Source organism: Oncorhynchus tshawytscha, linkage group LG09 (genome assembly GCF_018296145.1).
Source record: "Oncorhynchus tshawytscha isolate Ot180627B linkage group LG09, Otsh_v2.0, whole genome shotgun sequence".
In the NCBI taxonomy this organism is placed as follows: Eukaryota; Metazoa; Chordata; class Actinopteri; order Salmoniformes; family Salmonidae; genus Oncorhynchus; species Oncorhynchus tshawytscha.
In genome coordinates this window covers 29,328,638-29,345,282 of record NC_056437.1, presented here as the reverse complement: position 1 = coordinate 29,345,282, position 16,645 = coordinate 29,328,638, and the positions used below count along the sequence as shown (strand labels likewise).

General features: G+C 41.9%; 1 pseudogene; it reads right to left on the bottom strand.

Moving 5' to 3' along the window:
- Positions 1-3,027: 3,027 nt before the first annotated feature.
- On the bottom strand, positions 3,028-15,838 carry LOC121847157 (annotated as a pseudogene).
- Between the last annotated feature and the right edge of the window lie 807 nt (positions 15,839-16,645).

The window sequence follows — 16,645 nt, the reverse complement described above, 5'->3', positions numbered from 1 at the left end:
ATCAGGGTTAGTTTGGCAGCTGGGGTGAAAGAGGAGCGATTACGATAGAGGAAACCAAGTCTAGATTGAACTTTAGCCTGTAGCTTTGATATGTGCTGAGAGAAGGACAGTGCACTGTCTAGCCATACTCCCAAGTACTTGTATGAGGTGACTACCTCAAGTTGTAAACCCTCAGAGGTAGTAATAACACCTGTGGGAAGAAGGGCATTCTTACCAAACCACATTACCTTTGTTTTGGAGGTGTTCAGAACAAGGTTAAGGGTAGAGAAAGCTTGTTGGACACTAAGAAAGCTTTGTTGTAGAGCATTTACCACAAAATCCAGGGAGGGGCCAGCTGAGTATAAGACTATCATCTGCTTATAAATGGATGAGAGCGCTTCCTACTGCCTGAGCTATGTTGTTGATGTCAATTGAGAAGAGTGTGGGGCCTAGGATTGAGCCTTGGGGTACTCCCTTGGTGACAGGCAGTGGCTGAGACAGCAGATTTTCTGACTTTATACACTGCACTCTTTGAGAGGTAGTTAGCAAACCAGGCCAAAGATCCCTCAGAGACACCAATACACAAGAATGGAATGGTCTACCGTATCAAAAGTTTTGGCCAAGTCAATAAAAATAGCAACACAATATTGCTTAGAATCAAGGGCAATGGTGACATTATTGAGGACCCTTGAGGTTGCAGTGACACATCCATAACCTGAGCGGAAACCAGATTGCATTCCCGAGAGAATACTATAGACATCAAGAAAGCTAGTCAGTTGATTATTGACCTGTTTTTCCAACACTTTTGATAAACAGGGCAAAATAGAAATAGGCCTATAACAGCTAGGATCAGCTTGATCTCCATGTCCCTCTGACATGTGAGAGAATCTGCAGTTGTTGCCAAACACACACTGGCCTGATGCAAAGGACAAAAATATAAGCATTACACAGATAAATCGTAAGGGTCTTTAATTCACACAACATGTTCCTTGTATCTTTAATTGTAGTCTTTCGAAACCTCCTGCGTGATTTCTTAGTCCGTTCATCATACAGGATAGTTGCTGTATCTGTGATGAGAGAAGTGGTGTCAATGTATACATTAAAATCTACAGCCTATTACCACAAGTATGTCAGATGATAAAAACAACTGCAGAGATAGGGTCACGGTCAATTCTTTTTAGAAAAGGACTTGAACTGAATTGCATTTGATAACATCCATCTGAATTTAACCCCTTTTGATAAACAGGGCAAAATAGAAATAGGCCTGTAACAGTTAGGATCAGCTTGATCTCCCCCTTTAAATGAAGGATGAACCGTGGCTGCATTCCAACCAATGGGAACCTCCCCAGAAAGGAGAGACCGGTTAAAAAGGTTGGAGATAGGGGCAGCAACCTTAAAAAGAAAGGGTCTACACCATCTGACCCACATGTTTTTTGGGGGTCAAGTTTCAGGAGCTCCTCTAGCACCTCAGTCTCAGTGACTGCCTGCAAGGAGAAACTTTGTAGCGTGGCAGTGGAAAAAGAGGGAGAAGCATCGGGGATAGTCGCATTAGAAGGGGTGGGAGATGAGGAAATGTTGGACGGGCAGAGAGGCATGGCTGAGTCAAATAGGAATCCTGACTTAATGGAGTGGTGATTGAAGAGCTCAGCCATGTGCTTCTTGTCAGTAACAACCACATCATCAACTTTAAGCTACATGAGTGGGACAACATTCCACAGGCCACAATCAACAGCCTGATGATCAACTCTGTGAAGGAGGTGTCGAACTGCATGAGGCAAATGGTCACACCAGATACTGACTTAGCTTAAAAAAAAGGTATCTGTGACCAACAGATGCATATCTGTATTCCCAGTTATGAGGAATCCATAGATTAGGCCCTAATGAATTTATTTCAATTGACTGTTTTCCTCATATGAACTGTAACTCAGTAAAGTCTTTGAAATGGTTGCATGTTGTGTTTATTTTTGTTCAGTATAAATCTAAAAAGGGATTCAATTGGATCTTTTTTTTTTACCAATCTACTCTGCATTTTTGAAGTGCAAGATTATTTTTTAAATTTTCAAAATCAATAAAAAATAAGGATGTATTGATTGCGTATTTCTTCACACACCATGCCACCACCAAAATAGTGGAAAATACAAAGGGATCAACAACCATTGCATTCACTTCACATTACTGGCCTGTTTGACAAAGTGAAAAGGAAGCCTGTGTTAAAAAAAATCCACTCCAAATCATAAATTCTGTTTGCAACAAGACCATTAAAAAGATTGACTCTGCCATTTCCTGCTTGCTAAAATTCTAATAGTTCAACTATTTAAGTTCATGACAAAACAAGCAAGTATAGTGTAGAGAAATATTGTACCATCTAAACTGCTGTGAAATATATTTTCCATAACCAAAAAAAGATTGTGCTTGAAGCTGGTGTGCAAAAGAAAGCAGACGCAAAAACTAAACTTAAGAACGGGAAGCATAGAAATAGTGCACATAGAACAGATCTACCACTTCTTAGACTTGCTTTCAATTAAATATGTAACTTTTTGGGCGACCCAACCAAATTCCCATAAAAATATGAGTTATAGATATGGCAAAAGGTTCTACAACTTTCAAAAATGTAAATGTGGATGTAAATGTAATGTAAATGTGGAAAAAAAAAAAAAAAAATTAAATACATTTTTAGATTTCATTTGAAGGCAGAAAATGTTGAAGACTGTTCAAGCTGTGTAGACCTTCACTAGGCACCTGCCACGATGCACTTTAATAAACAGCCGTGTCTGAGTGGAGCAATGCCACATTTGAGTTTGCGTTTAGCCGTACTGAATTTATGAGAGGCATTAGAATCACCTCATACCTTGGGCTTGTTTGAAATTCTGTCATTCTCCTTGCTTGAAAGATTTGTAAAGCTTGCCCCAAGGATAGTTAGAATGCATCTTTCTTGACAGTGCTGTGAAAGAATGGGGTAGATTTAAACTAGTGAACCTAATTATAAATCATTGAATAATACTTTATATTGATATTTATGGCTGACAATTATTCAAGTAATAAACATTGTACAGTGGGCAGAAAGCTTTAATATGTTCATATAAAAAGAATGTACTTTCAAATAACATAACCAGAAGGTACACACTGCCCATCCCTATCACACATTGTTTCATTCACATATTAACAGATTTGAATAAATACAAATTAACAAAACATCACATCAATATAAATGGAGAGAGAAGGCTGCATTTACACAGGCAGCCCAATTCTGAACTTGTTTGAACTAATTGGTATTTTGATTAATCCAATCAGCTCTGAAAAAGCTCTGATGTGATTGGTCAAAATACCAATTAGTGGAAAAAAATATCAGAATTGGGCTGCCATTGTAAACACAACCTAAGTGCTTCACAATTAACATAAGATTAAAGGTTGGTCTCAAAATAAATACTACCGCAGTTGCATTCTTGGTGGATGTAACCCTGAGTACAAGAATAATAAAACCGTCACAAAAAAAATGGTTTGACCTTTCTTACTCCTATTGGAACATATCCGTGATAGGACTCGATGGATTAGAGTGGTATCATGGCTAAGTTGAACAGTATGTCTCACCCCAATGTGTTGGCCATTGGGGATATTTGCAAAATCGTTAAATGGTATTATATATGTTATGAATGCAATGCATCCTGGAATATTATTTTTGGCATTGATTTGCACGTTTCAGTTGTCACAACCCCATCAATTCTCTTCTACTGCATTATATGCCACATTAAACAGCTTCCGAATGATAACGCAAACTTGCTGATACACAGCATTTTCATTAAGGTTCCACACAAAGTTTCAAGAAGCACAATTGTGACCTTTAAACAGTTCAACAGTACAAATTCATCCAAAAAATGTAAAATGGTTCAACGTTTAACTTGACCTTCATATACATACAAAATATTTTAAATAGAAGTTCTTTACACATGCAACTCAATTGGATTTTCAACATCATATAATTAAAATTGCATTGAATTATATTGAGTATTTCATATCTCGATAAACTTTGTCACAAAATGTCAAATTATTTAAGAGTATAGGCTATTAAGTTGGCATATCCATAGGTCAGAAATGTAGAACTATTACAGTACATTATAAAGATGACTTGAAACATTATCTAAGACTATAAATATTGTACAGTATACAGAGTTATAGGAAGAGATCAGCATGAAAAAGAAGGCTAAAGGACTATCTTCATTTTTGCTCAAATAAAAATGATAATCCATGCTGGAACATAGCAAGTATGACATTAACCATTTACCTAGTATCTGAAAAATCTAAAACATAACGTGACATACTTGGGTTGGGTCACTATAACAATGTCATGAGCAGGTTCAAAACATGAAAACATAAATTACACAAGCACAGGTGACAGAAATGGCCAAAGTTACACTCAGGTTTGATCTATGTGCAATAGCCTAAAGGATTGTGGGGGCTCGGCAGTTGCGTGGCAATAATGTGATCCTATGTACAGAACAAGCAAACAATTCATACAGCAGCACTGTGGGGGCTTGCTCACTAGGGGGCAGCAAAAATGTTTTCATCAATTATGTTGACCTTTCTCAAAAGGAGGCCAGCTGGGACAGAGAAGAGAGGACTCCAGAGTTGAGCAAATCTCATTGAGAAAGGCCATTATGACTCCTACCTCAATTAGACACAAAAATAGTAGTATTTACAGACAAGTCATAATAAATCCCAAAGGCAAATTACAATATGCAAATACAAGACTTGCATTCGAATGGCGTTTTACACAACGCTGTGCGATCTCCAACACAAATAGCCGTAACTAACCAGCTGATCCCTCTGTGCTGAACTTTATGGACTGACATTCATAATGTGACAAAAGAGACAACGTGGAAAGACAATTCTACAGTTCACAGACATAATGCTGTGAAGCAGGGTGTCAAACTCATTCCATAGAGGGCAAAGTGTCTGCAGGTTTTTGATTTTTCCATCCAATTAAGACAGACAGCCAGGTGAGGTGCGTTCCTTACTAATTAGTGACCTTATTTCATCAATCAAGTACAAGGGATGAGCGAAATCCCGCAGACACTCAGCCCGCCGTGGAGTTTCACACGTGCGTTGAAGCATATGCACACGCACGCAATCATACACACACATTCCACTGGTGAAAGTTGTCAGGAAACCGTTCTTAGGTTAGATCAGATAGTGGCTCTACTTCCCTCCGTACATTCTCTCGATATCAGTCTGGAAGTGGTTCTTCAGCTCCTTCCTTTTCAGTTTGAATGCGTCCGTCACCAGGCCAGTCTCAGGGGTCCAGGGCTCTGGGCTCAGACGCACTTTCACTGGGATCTCAAAACGCTGCAGTTTGACTGATGGGGGGAAAACACAATGGTTAATATAAAAGGGATAAACATAGCCTGAACAAAGCCCTCTATTGTCACACACTAAAATGATGTGTCTTATTATTCTAGGTTATTATCCATCTGGTTAATCAAGTTAACAGGATGTGTCATAGAGTAAGTGTCAGCCTTACTTGAGGTAGCCACCTCTTTGATGGCCTTCAAGACCTCTTTCTCCATGGCCGGATGGTTACAGATCTCCTCCCAGGCGACACTGATGCCGTTCTTATTGGCCAGAATTGTCAGCTGCTTCTGGTTCGGTACCACAAAGCTTATCACATAGTTCTGGTCACTAAAAGCAAGAGAACATTTTTAAAATGATACAGACTAGACCTGAGCATGCACATTAAATATGTTTTCAGGGTGATACATATAGAATAACCACAAATGCATGTGGTGTCAATGTAACAGTGTTCTGTCCTATGTAAAGAAGTGTATGGTATATAGTAAAGCAGACAGAAGAGATATACCTGTTTGCATATGCACAAATGTTTTCAATAAGGGGGCAGTTTTCAGAGCAGACTCCACTTTCCCCAAGGACACGTATTCTCCAGCCTGCAGTTTGACCAGGTCCTTCTTACGGTCTACATGGAACAAACAGAGCAGAGAGGGTCAGTGAGAACACTAAAGTATGTCAGCATAGCGCTGTCTACATCTTCTCCTGAGAGGTTATGGCAGGTAGCACTGTTTACATCCATTTGAATTGTTTATGACAGTATTGCCTCATGGTCATAAAGTGTTGAAGAGGCAGCTGATCAGTGCTCAGTGCACATTGGTGTTATTATTCAGGCGTTCTCCAACTCTCAGCCACCTACCCACTATCTGCAGACAGCCATCAGGGTGAATCTCCCCACGTCCCCGGTACAGAACCACCTCTGGCCCTGCTCATCCACCCAGAAGTCATTGTTCAGGTGCTCACTCTTATAGTAACCCATGGTAACGTTGGGCCCACCAATCATGATCTCTCCACGCGGGTGGGGCTGGTCCTGACTGGTATATCCACCTTGGGAACACAGTGGGAATATAAGAGTGAGGCATGGTGGGACTTAATAGCTGTATAGAGCATTGTTTGGACAAGAGAAAAACAAACCACATGGAAACTAAATTGGCCCATGAGAGCCACATGAAAATACAGCAACAACATGCAGAGGAGGCAAATTGGGCAGCTACAAAACGAGGATGTCCAAGCCATCTGTGATACACATACTATAGGTGTGTCATAATCCAAATGTATTTGTCATGTGCACAGGATACATGGTGTAACTGATACAGTGAAATGCTTACTTGCAAGCTCTTTCTCAACAGCGCAGTACACTTTATCACAAATAAGTTTGTATGTGTGTGTCCATAGGTTTTATTACATACCCTCAACCCAGTCTCGTAGTTTGACCTCACAGCAGATGAGGGGGGCTCCTACTCTCCCAGTGCTGTAGTCTGCCACTGGAGAGAGGAAACACACAATCACAAAATAGTCCCATGTAGAGTTTAATACCTGATGCCAGTAGTAGGCTGCAACCCGGCCTACCAAAAACCAGTCTGGGTTTTCTTATTAAAGAATAAGCGTCAGTGCTTACGCTCATGCACTTCTAAGGCATAGAGCAAGATACACACATTAGTGATGTGCGGGTTGACTCAAATATACAATTGTGTAATTCTACATATCTACAGAATAGGCTACATTAAGGTTTTTCTTTGGTTAGTTTTTTATCTGGCTTTAGACAAGGGTACAAAAAAGCCTAAGCTTTAGGGTCTAACATTAGCCTACGCACGCCAATAACTCTATATGCTTCAGGGAAAAATGTACGTCCATCCACGGAGGCAAAAAGGACAATGTCAGAGTTTAATTAAAAACATTGAGGGCCAGAACTGTAATGTTTGGGAAAGATTTGGTGAAGTGGTAGAAGAGGTTGACAATAGCAGCTATGTTGTGGGATTGTGAAGCGCTATACAAATTAGACAGTCACAAGATGGGAACTGTAGTGTTCAGATGGGTTAAATGGAATAGTAACTGAAATCTCAACACTGACTGTAGGCTGAGTCTACAACCTCTCACATAGCTTAACATAATGCAGCGCAATTTCTATATTTACGGGATCGGGTCGGTCGGGAGCGGGCCACAGATTGTCACTTTATCACATAGAGTTGGGCGGTTGCGAATGTGTTATTAGCAACTGCGGGCAGGTGAACAAACAGCTGACCCACGCATCATGAACACACTTGTCCTTCAGATTGACCGGAGACAAAAACCAGTGTGGTGGGAGAATCACAATTATAACACTGTCATATTTAGTTCATTCACTGCTTTGAGCTATGAGGGAAATCAAATGTTTACCAACATTGATTTATTATAAAATAATGTTATTTGTTTTTAAACTAAGAACTTGTACATTGTCCTCTGCCTTGCCAGAGTGTTAAACGAAACTGAGAACCCTATCCTGAGGTCCTCTTAAATAATATGGCCTTATAAAATCTTCCCCGGTGGTTATTTGGCATCATTCGGCCAACTATTTCACACTCATATACTGCTGCGTAGCGTCACACAAGCATATCCTTCCACATTTACAATGCACTGAAAGGTGACTGATATCTGCGTGACCTATACAGCAAAGCCGATGGACACAAAACAGTTAAATTTAGTATAACTGTCATTCCTTTGTCATCCACGATCCCAGTACCACAGAACGTTTCACAGGTTGGGGCTTGAACAAAGGCATCTATCTCTGAGAGCATGTGTGTTTAAAGACATGAAACCCTCAGGGCACTTTAACATATATAAAAGCCCGAGCAGTAGCATTTTCTCAAAGACCTTGTCTTGGCTAAAGCCTAAATTTACCATGGCATGCATAGGTATAATTTCCCCAAAAAACACAATGGTGAAAATTCTAAAATGATAGAGCTCCCACCATTCCCCTACACACTACTACTACTCTGCTAGTGAAGGAACCAAGGGTGCACTTGGTAATGATACCACTTCCAGGGTGAGTGTCATTAGCAAATGACCCCAGCAGTAGTAGTCCGTGGCTGTGCCTGCCATGACTCACCCTCTGTGATGGTACCTGCTCCCGCAGGTCTCTGTGAGGCCGTAGCCCTGTCCCACAGGGCAGCAGAAGCAGATGTTCATGAATCGCTGTGTGGCGGAGGACAAGGGCGCCCCTCCTGACAGCATCATCCTGATGTTCCCTCCCAGCTGAGCCTTCACCTTCTTAAACAGCAGCCTGACAGAGCAGAGGAGAGAAATGTACTATTACTACTTACTAGTATCAAGATACCCATTGGTCCATGCTTACTGATACAGTTTCACTGTCTGATCCCTGATAAGCAGCTTGCTAGGTAGGGCACATTAGACTTGCAGTGGAAGTGACACATTTTTAGCCTATTTCTTAGAATCCGCAACAAAAACAAAAAAAGTTGAGAGGGTGATCAGAGGCAAATGTCTCGGTCATGCTGATACCAAGAAATGGAGAAAGGAAACTTGTCTGGAAGACAAGAAAATATTGTTGCCACTGAGTAGGAACCAAAACCAGTCAAAATACAAGCATACACTTAAAATATATAGATTCTAGAGGACAAATCTATACCGCTTTGAAAAACCCATGTAGTTTGATAAGGCCTAGCTATATCTCTTACTTCCAAGTACTGTAATGGCATGTTGGAAATGTTTATGTCTTTATGCACTGACCTTGTATCAGGGATTTTATCTCTATAGAGATAGCCATGTGCATGTAACAGGATTGTGTACATCAGCTGGGAACATGCTGGTATGTGTGTCCTCACATACAGTGTACTCACAAGTTGCAGAGAGGGGCATCATAGCCCATTTTGATCTGTTCCAGTTTGTAGTTGTAGCCCAGTTTAAACAGAGTCCTCTGCACATAGCTCATCTCCTGCACCTTGTTCATCACATTCTTGTAGATGCGGTCCATTATTTCCTGACAGATAAGTTACAATAAACAGAAAAGATAAACGTCACGCATCAGTTTGTGGCGGTTTTTCCTTTGTACCTTATCCATACATGTCTGCCTCCACTTTCTCTACAGAGGAAATCAAAGCTGCAGGATACTTATCAAAGAACCTCAAAGAATCAACATCACCTGTTCGAGTATTTCGTCTAAACCTGACCTCTAATAATCTGGAAAGAAACCAGCCTTATAGTACGGATGTGGGTTTGAAATAATGTCACTATTCAAATAGCATCATACATTTTTGTCGGATATGCGGGTATTTGAAATACAGCCATTGAGGTTATATGGGGCGGTGTGTGTAGTGACCAGACAGAGAGATGCCAAGGCAACTCGGCGACAGTCAAGACTAGCTAACGTTTATTTGGAGCAGCCACAATGTTATTTACCATCCCATATAACAAGACAGTCCGTCTTGACTGGAGGTGCCTAGCACATCAAAAGGTGTGTATCAATTTCAACTGTCTGTTTCTTGAAAATGATTTCTTGCGGATATGAAATAAAGGTCCTTATGCTTCCAAAACCGTACCTCAAGCGATGTGTGTTAATGTTCAGAACGAACGTCAGGGCTCTTAACAAAACTCCCCCGTACAGAAGACGCCTTCGTCCAATGACTTATGTGTAATGTAATGGAGCAGAGTCATGATCAAGGGCTGGGAGAAGCTTAGAGAATGTAGCTAATCTAATGGAGTCCACATGCTGCACAACCCCATTCAGATAAAACAGCCTACCTGTTGGTTGCTCATTGTAGCCTACACCTTCTCATTTCACTAACTTGTAATTCATTCCATCTTGCATTGCATTATTGAACTTTCACAACACATTGAACCTCTTTGCCGCTTTGATTGGCCAACAAGCTACGTGAAGGCAATGGATGGTCTACAGGTCTTTTTATGGTGTGCACATCATAATAACTACACTGAAAGGTTTGTTTTATTAAATGAATAACTTGAAATAACAAAGTAACAAAGTCACATGGATATTTACATTTAATTTAGAAAAACCAGTGTTAGAGTCAGGTTAAAATTGGCCTATAACATTACACTCACACAAGTATTAGAATACTACGTCCGTTCAGATAACCATGCACATCCCTATTTTATAAAACACTATTTTATAAAACACTATTTTATAAAACACTAACAAATCAGTGATAAGCAAAAACATTAAAGGAAGGATGTTCGTTCTTACCGGAACAGCTGCCATCAGAGTAGGCCCCAACACAGAGCAGTCTCCCTTACTGCCTTTCTTGATTTTTGTTGACTGCAAAAGAGAAGCAATAAAACTAACATTAGATTGTTGCCCACTTTGCAGTATAATAAAACAAATCCATAAGAAAAGATATCGCTTTATATCAAACTGCTGAGTCTATTACCTGGTCAGAGAGTGTTTGTGGGGAAGAGTAGCCAATCCTGCAGCCATACGTCATACATGAGATCTCAGCAGTCATCTCCAGCACATGAGCTAGAGGCAGGTAGCCAATGTAGGTATCCTTCGGCCTGCACATGGGCACAAACACATCACACTACTGTAAGCAATATGAAGATGAGAGAACATCTTCAATGTCTGTAACCATGCACAACATTATACAAAAATAAGGAAGTGGTTAATCACTTTGACAATACTGTCCAATTATCAAATTAAGGAGGAATCGCATGATTAAATAAGTTTAGGCACGGTTATCAAGCATTACACGGTTTGTCTGCTGTCTTTAAAACATTGCGTCAAATCCCCATGTCAGATGCAGAGACCTGACCAGTCTAGTTAAATGGTGGTTAGATACTAGAAGCCCTGTGGTAGAGTGCTCTGCTCACCCCAGGCCTGGGATCCTCTCACACTGGCCCGTCATGCCAGCAATAAGATTGCTGTGGATGATCATGACTCCTTTGGGTTGTCCTGTGGAGCCGCTGGTGTACATGACCACAGCCAGGTCTGTGGGCTGGGGCCGCTGCACAGCTATACTCACTGCCAGCAGCACAGGGGGACACGTCACTTAATAATGCTTAGAAAATAAATGGTACAGTTCAGGACAGTACAAACATTCTTTACTACATTGTGGGACTAAACTAAACTGCCAGCATATGTGCATATTATACTTCACTAGCTGCTTAGACATTTTACCATCTCTACAATGCCATCTGAGCCATATGTAAACTCAAGTTCAGCGCAAACACTGTTTAACATAACAGGGTGACCTGTGTGTTTTGTACATGCATAGTTTTGTTGATGTTTCCACGTACAGTTGTCAGGTTTGGCTCCCAGCTCTTGTACTGCCTGCATGCTGTGGATCTGAATGCCCTCTGGGTAACCCGTCCTTCTGATGCTCTTGTTGTCCACATAGATAATGTGCTTCAGGTTATGCATTTCTGGCAAAATACTCTGTCAAAGACACAGGAAGACATCTTTGTCTAGACATGAATAATCTCAGCTCTCGTGTCCTAAATGCCTTTAGGGTTCATTCAAGTTTCAATGACATTAGTGTTTGTTTTTCCAATCAAACTTTATTTGTCACATGCACTGAATACAACAAATGTAGGTGCACTATAGGTTAAGGGCTTGTAAAGTAAGCATTTCACGGTAAGTGACATGCTTACATAGAAGCCCTTAAATCAATAGTGCGGTTCAAGAAGAGTTAATCAAATATTTACCAAATAAAATAAAGTTAAAAATAAAATAACGAGGCAATATACAGGGGGTAACGGTACCGAGTCAGTGTGCAGGGTTACAGGTCAGTCGAGGTCATTTGTACATGTGGGTAGGGGTACAGTCACTATATATAGATGTGAATGTTTTTTAGTTTTTTTAAATGTTACCTTTATTTAACTAGGCATGTCAGTTAAGAACAAATTCTTATTTACAATGACGGCCTACCCCGGCCAAACCCGGACGACGCTGGGCCAATTGTGCATCGCCCTATGGGACTCCCAATCACTGCCGGTTGTGATGCAGTCTGGATTCAAACCAGGGTGTCTGTAGTGATGCCGCTAACACTGAGATGCAGTGCCTTAGACCACTGCGCCACTCTGGAGCCCAAATAATAAGCCGCCGGTATTTATGCTGCAGTAGTTTCAGGGGGCTAGGGTCAGTCTTATTATCTGGAGTTTTTTTTCTCTCTCTCTCTCTCTGCCTCAAGACCATGCCTCAGGACCATGCCTCAGGACCATGCCTCAGGACCATGCCTCAGGACCATGCCTCAGGACCATGCCTCAGGACCATGCCGTTTTCAACTCTCTAGAGACAGCAGGAGCGGTAGAGATACTCTTAATGATCGGCTATGAAAAGCCAACTGACATTTACTCCTGAGGTGCTGACTTGTTGCACCCTCGACAACTACTGTGATCATTATTATTTGACCATGCTGGTCATTTATGAACATTTGAACATCTTGGCCATGTTCTGTTATAATCTCCACCCGGCACAGCCAGAAGAGGACTGGCCACCCCACATAGCCTGGTTCCTCTCTAGGTTTCTTCCTAGGTTTTGGCCTTTCTAGGGAGTTTTTCCTAGCCACCGTGCTTCTACACCTGCATTGCTTGCTGTTTGGGGTTTTAGACTGGGTTTCTGTACAGCACTTTGAGATATCAGCTAATGTACGAAGGGCTACATAAATAAATGTGATTTGAACTCTTGGTAGATAGTGTGGTCTACAGCTTATCATAAGGTACAAAACCTTGAGACTTCTTTAATATTAGACATCTTCTCCGGCACCATTTTCACCACTGACACACAAACACCCCATGGCTAATTTTAAAATCCTCCTTGATCTACAGAGGTGATTGCACACATCCTGTCTAAAAACATAGCTCTCTTTTCCACAGATAGAGGAGCTGAGAACAGCAGTGTGTAGTTAGGCTAGAATCTGAACCATGCATTTCCCCTAATGACTCCTACCTTGAGTTTAGTCTCCAGTAGCTCTGTGCTGGTGATCAGGTGAGTGGCCCCACACTCATTCAGGCCATAGGCCACTGCCTCCTCCCCCAGGGTGGCATACAGAGTGACCACTGCAACACAACCAAACATGTTGTTCACATGCACAAAAACACAATGTTTTCACAAATATTGCTGTCCTAACAGGAAATATCTTTATAATGTAAACTAGTGGAACTTTATGTGCCATTCTCAAACAGGGAATGTGTTGGGTCAATGCCTACATGGAAAGTTGCGTCTGAAGCAGGCCTGTGCAGTGATCATCCACTCTGCTCGTGTCTCACAGAAGATGGCGATGGTACTCTTGGGCTTCTGGCCCAGGGCTGCCAGTCCACTACCTAGATGACTGATGATCTGGTCCACCTCGTCATAGGACAGCCACCTGTACTCCCCCAGGATCAGCTGCAGCAGAGGAGAGAGCACAGAAACAGGCCAGGGTTGGTTCTACTAAGGGCCTTCAGTTCACAGGGGTAAATATCACACTGGAGAGTTAAGTCATATATTTATGACATTTGATTTAATAACTCTACAAGGGACTTAATCTAGGATTGTTATATGAAGTTACACCGACTTGCTTCAGGTTGCATAACTTTTAACTTATTTGGCAGAACCTTGACTGCAATAATTGGTTCCTGGTGAGATGTGTGTGTGATCACTCTACCTTCTTAAAGATTTTGCCGCTGGGTTGCGTCTCGTTCTCCTCATTTAGGAGCTCCCTGGTGCCCAGGCAGTCTGTGTTGCCGAAGCGCTGCACTGCATGCTCAAACAGCTTGTCTAGAGTGTCCTTTCCCTCAAAGTCCTCCCGGGCCAGGTTGTCAAAGTTCTCCACACAACGATAGGGGCCCTCTGCTTTGCCTGTGGTGGACTTGGCTTTCTCTCTTTTGCCATGGTTTTCTTCTTCCCAGCATCAGTGAGGAAATACCATGGGATAAACGTGATGAGCGTGTACAGCCACATCAACAGGTACACAGGCGAGAACACTATGTAATGCATGTCTACTTTGAACCTCATGGTTGAAGGTGAGGCAGAAGTGGAGAGAAAAAGAGACTTGAGGGAGAAGCGTCTGCTTCAGGGAGAGTTCAGACGGCTCAGCTCTCAGGTCATGGAAAGGTTGCCAAAGCAGGTGGCGGTAATTACAGATTGGACAGGTAGCAGCACATGCACCCAGACGGTTCAATGGAAAGGCTTGACACAAGAGGTCTGTGATGCTAGCTCTATAGCAGGGTGATTGGTCCAGAATTGTTGAGCACAGGGGAAGAAAATACATGGAGAAAGAGAAGTATGTTAGTCATATTGTAATCTCTTGTGGACAGAATCTGTCGTGGCGGGATGGAATGCGTAGGATAACGAGCAACAGTAGTTCCAGTGTTCGGGTTTTCTTCACTGACTATTTGGACATATCAGGATTGGGAGAAGCTGAACACAGGTGAACTACTCACTTCTAACACGTATAGACCCAGAACTTAACCAAGAGTAGTCATATTGAAGCAATAGCTAGGAGCTAGCCAGTAGCCACAAGCATAATACAACATCTAATTTATAGACTAGCCAAAAGTACTTTATTTATTTTCAAAAAGCCTTCTTGTATGCATTTCATGCCAATTCATACATTGCAACACACCAAACCCAGAAGTTTTATTATTGGGGGATGGGGGCGTCAAAGAAGAAGCAGCTATGGTATTTAACACATACCTTACCGCCGGTAAATATTGCTGCACAAAATAGCTGAGTTTCACTGGAGCACTGCACTGACCACTGTATCTGTACTCAAACATCTAGGCCCATGTCTGGTCAACATCACTTCAGATTTCACTACCTTTTATCTTATCTATAATTGATGCTTGCAGTGTGCAATCATTTCCCAGAACTGGAAGAATGTTAGGTCTGTGTTTTTAAAAATCTGAAAGAGTATCTGTATGTATTTATGCCAATTGATGGTGCCTTGGTTAAGACAGAAACTTTTATAAAGTAGAATAATCCGAATGAGCAACACAAGTTGTTAATAAATAGCTCAGTCGGTCTACCCTAGGAATGTTGTAAATGAAGAGACTGAAATACAAAGACGCAGAGCAGAGTTCAGCAGAGTGGTTAAGAAACCAAAGAGGTGAGGTTAGATGACAGAGACAGCATACATGAAATCTTACTTAACATTTTAAAACATTTAAGTTGTCATTTTCTGTCTTATTTTGATTCTTGGCTTTTACTTTCTTACTACTGCCACATTTCTGGTGCCACTTGGCAACTCTTTTGACATACGTCTACATTCTAACCTCGATCACTGTATGTGCATCACCCAGTCTTTTCCCATGAAAATGGGGCAAACCCAAATGACTTCCCCCGAAAACGACTTCCTTGTGCAAACCAGAGACATTTCCATGTAAGCCAAAGAACACTTTTCTTTGTGCAAGATTCTCCAAGGTGGCAACTGGCAAGAGGGCAATTCCACTGTAACAGAGTGATACAGACTGGGGTTTTCACACTTTAAAATGCATGTCAAACAAAAACCAATGATTAAAGTTCAACAAACCATTCAACTGGCTGCTCTCAGGCTTTTGGAGCTTCCGGCGCCGACAGAGATGGCCGCCTCGCTTCGCGTTCCTAGGAAACTATGCAGTTTTTAGTTTTTTACGTGTTATTTCTTACATTAGTACCCCAGGTCATCTTAGGTTTCATTACATACAGTCGAGAAGAACTACTGAATATAAGATCAGCGTCAACTCACCATCAGTACGATCAAGAATATGTTTTTCGCGACGCGGATCCTGTGTTCTGCCTTACAAACAGGACAACGGAGTGGATTCCATGCAGCGACCCAAAAAAACGACTCCGAAAAAGAAGGAAACGAGGCGGTCTTCTGGTCAGACTCCGGAGACGGGCACACCGTGCACCACTCCCTAGCATTCTTCTTGCCAATGTCCAGTCTCTTGACAACAAGGTTGATGAAATCCGAGCAAGCATAGCATTCCAGAGGGACATCAGAGACTGTAACGTTCTATGCTTCATGGAAACATGGCTCACTGGAGTGACGCTATCCGAGGCGGTGCAGCCAACGGGTTTCTCCAAACAGTGCAGCTATTCCCTCCGCAAGGCTATTAAACAAGCTAAGCGTCAGTACAGAGACAAAGTAGAATCTCAATTCAACGGCTCAGACACAAGAGGCATGTGGCAGGGTCTACAGTCAATCACGGACTACAGGAAGAAATCCAGCCCAGTCACGGACCAGGATGTCTTGCTCCCAGGCAGACTAAATAACTTTTTTGCCCGCTTTGAGGACAATACAGTGCCACTGACACGGCCTGCAATGAAAACATGCGGTCTCTCCTTCACTGCAGCCGAGGTGAGTAAGACATTTAAACGTGTTAACCCTCGCAAGGCTGCAGGCCCAGACGGCATCCCCAG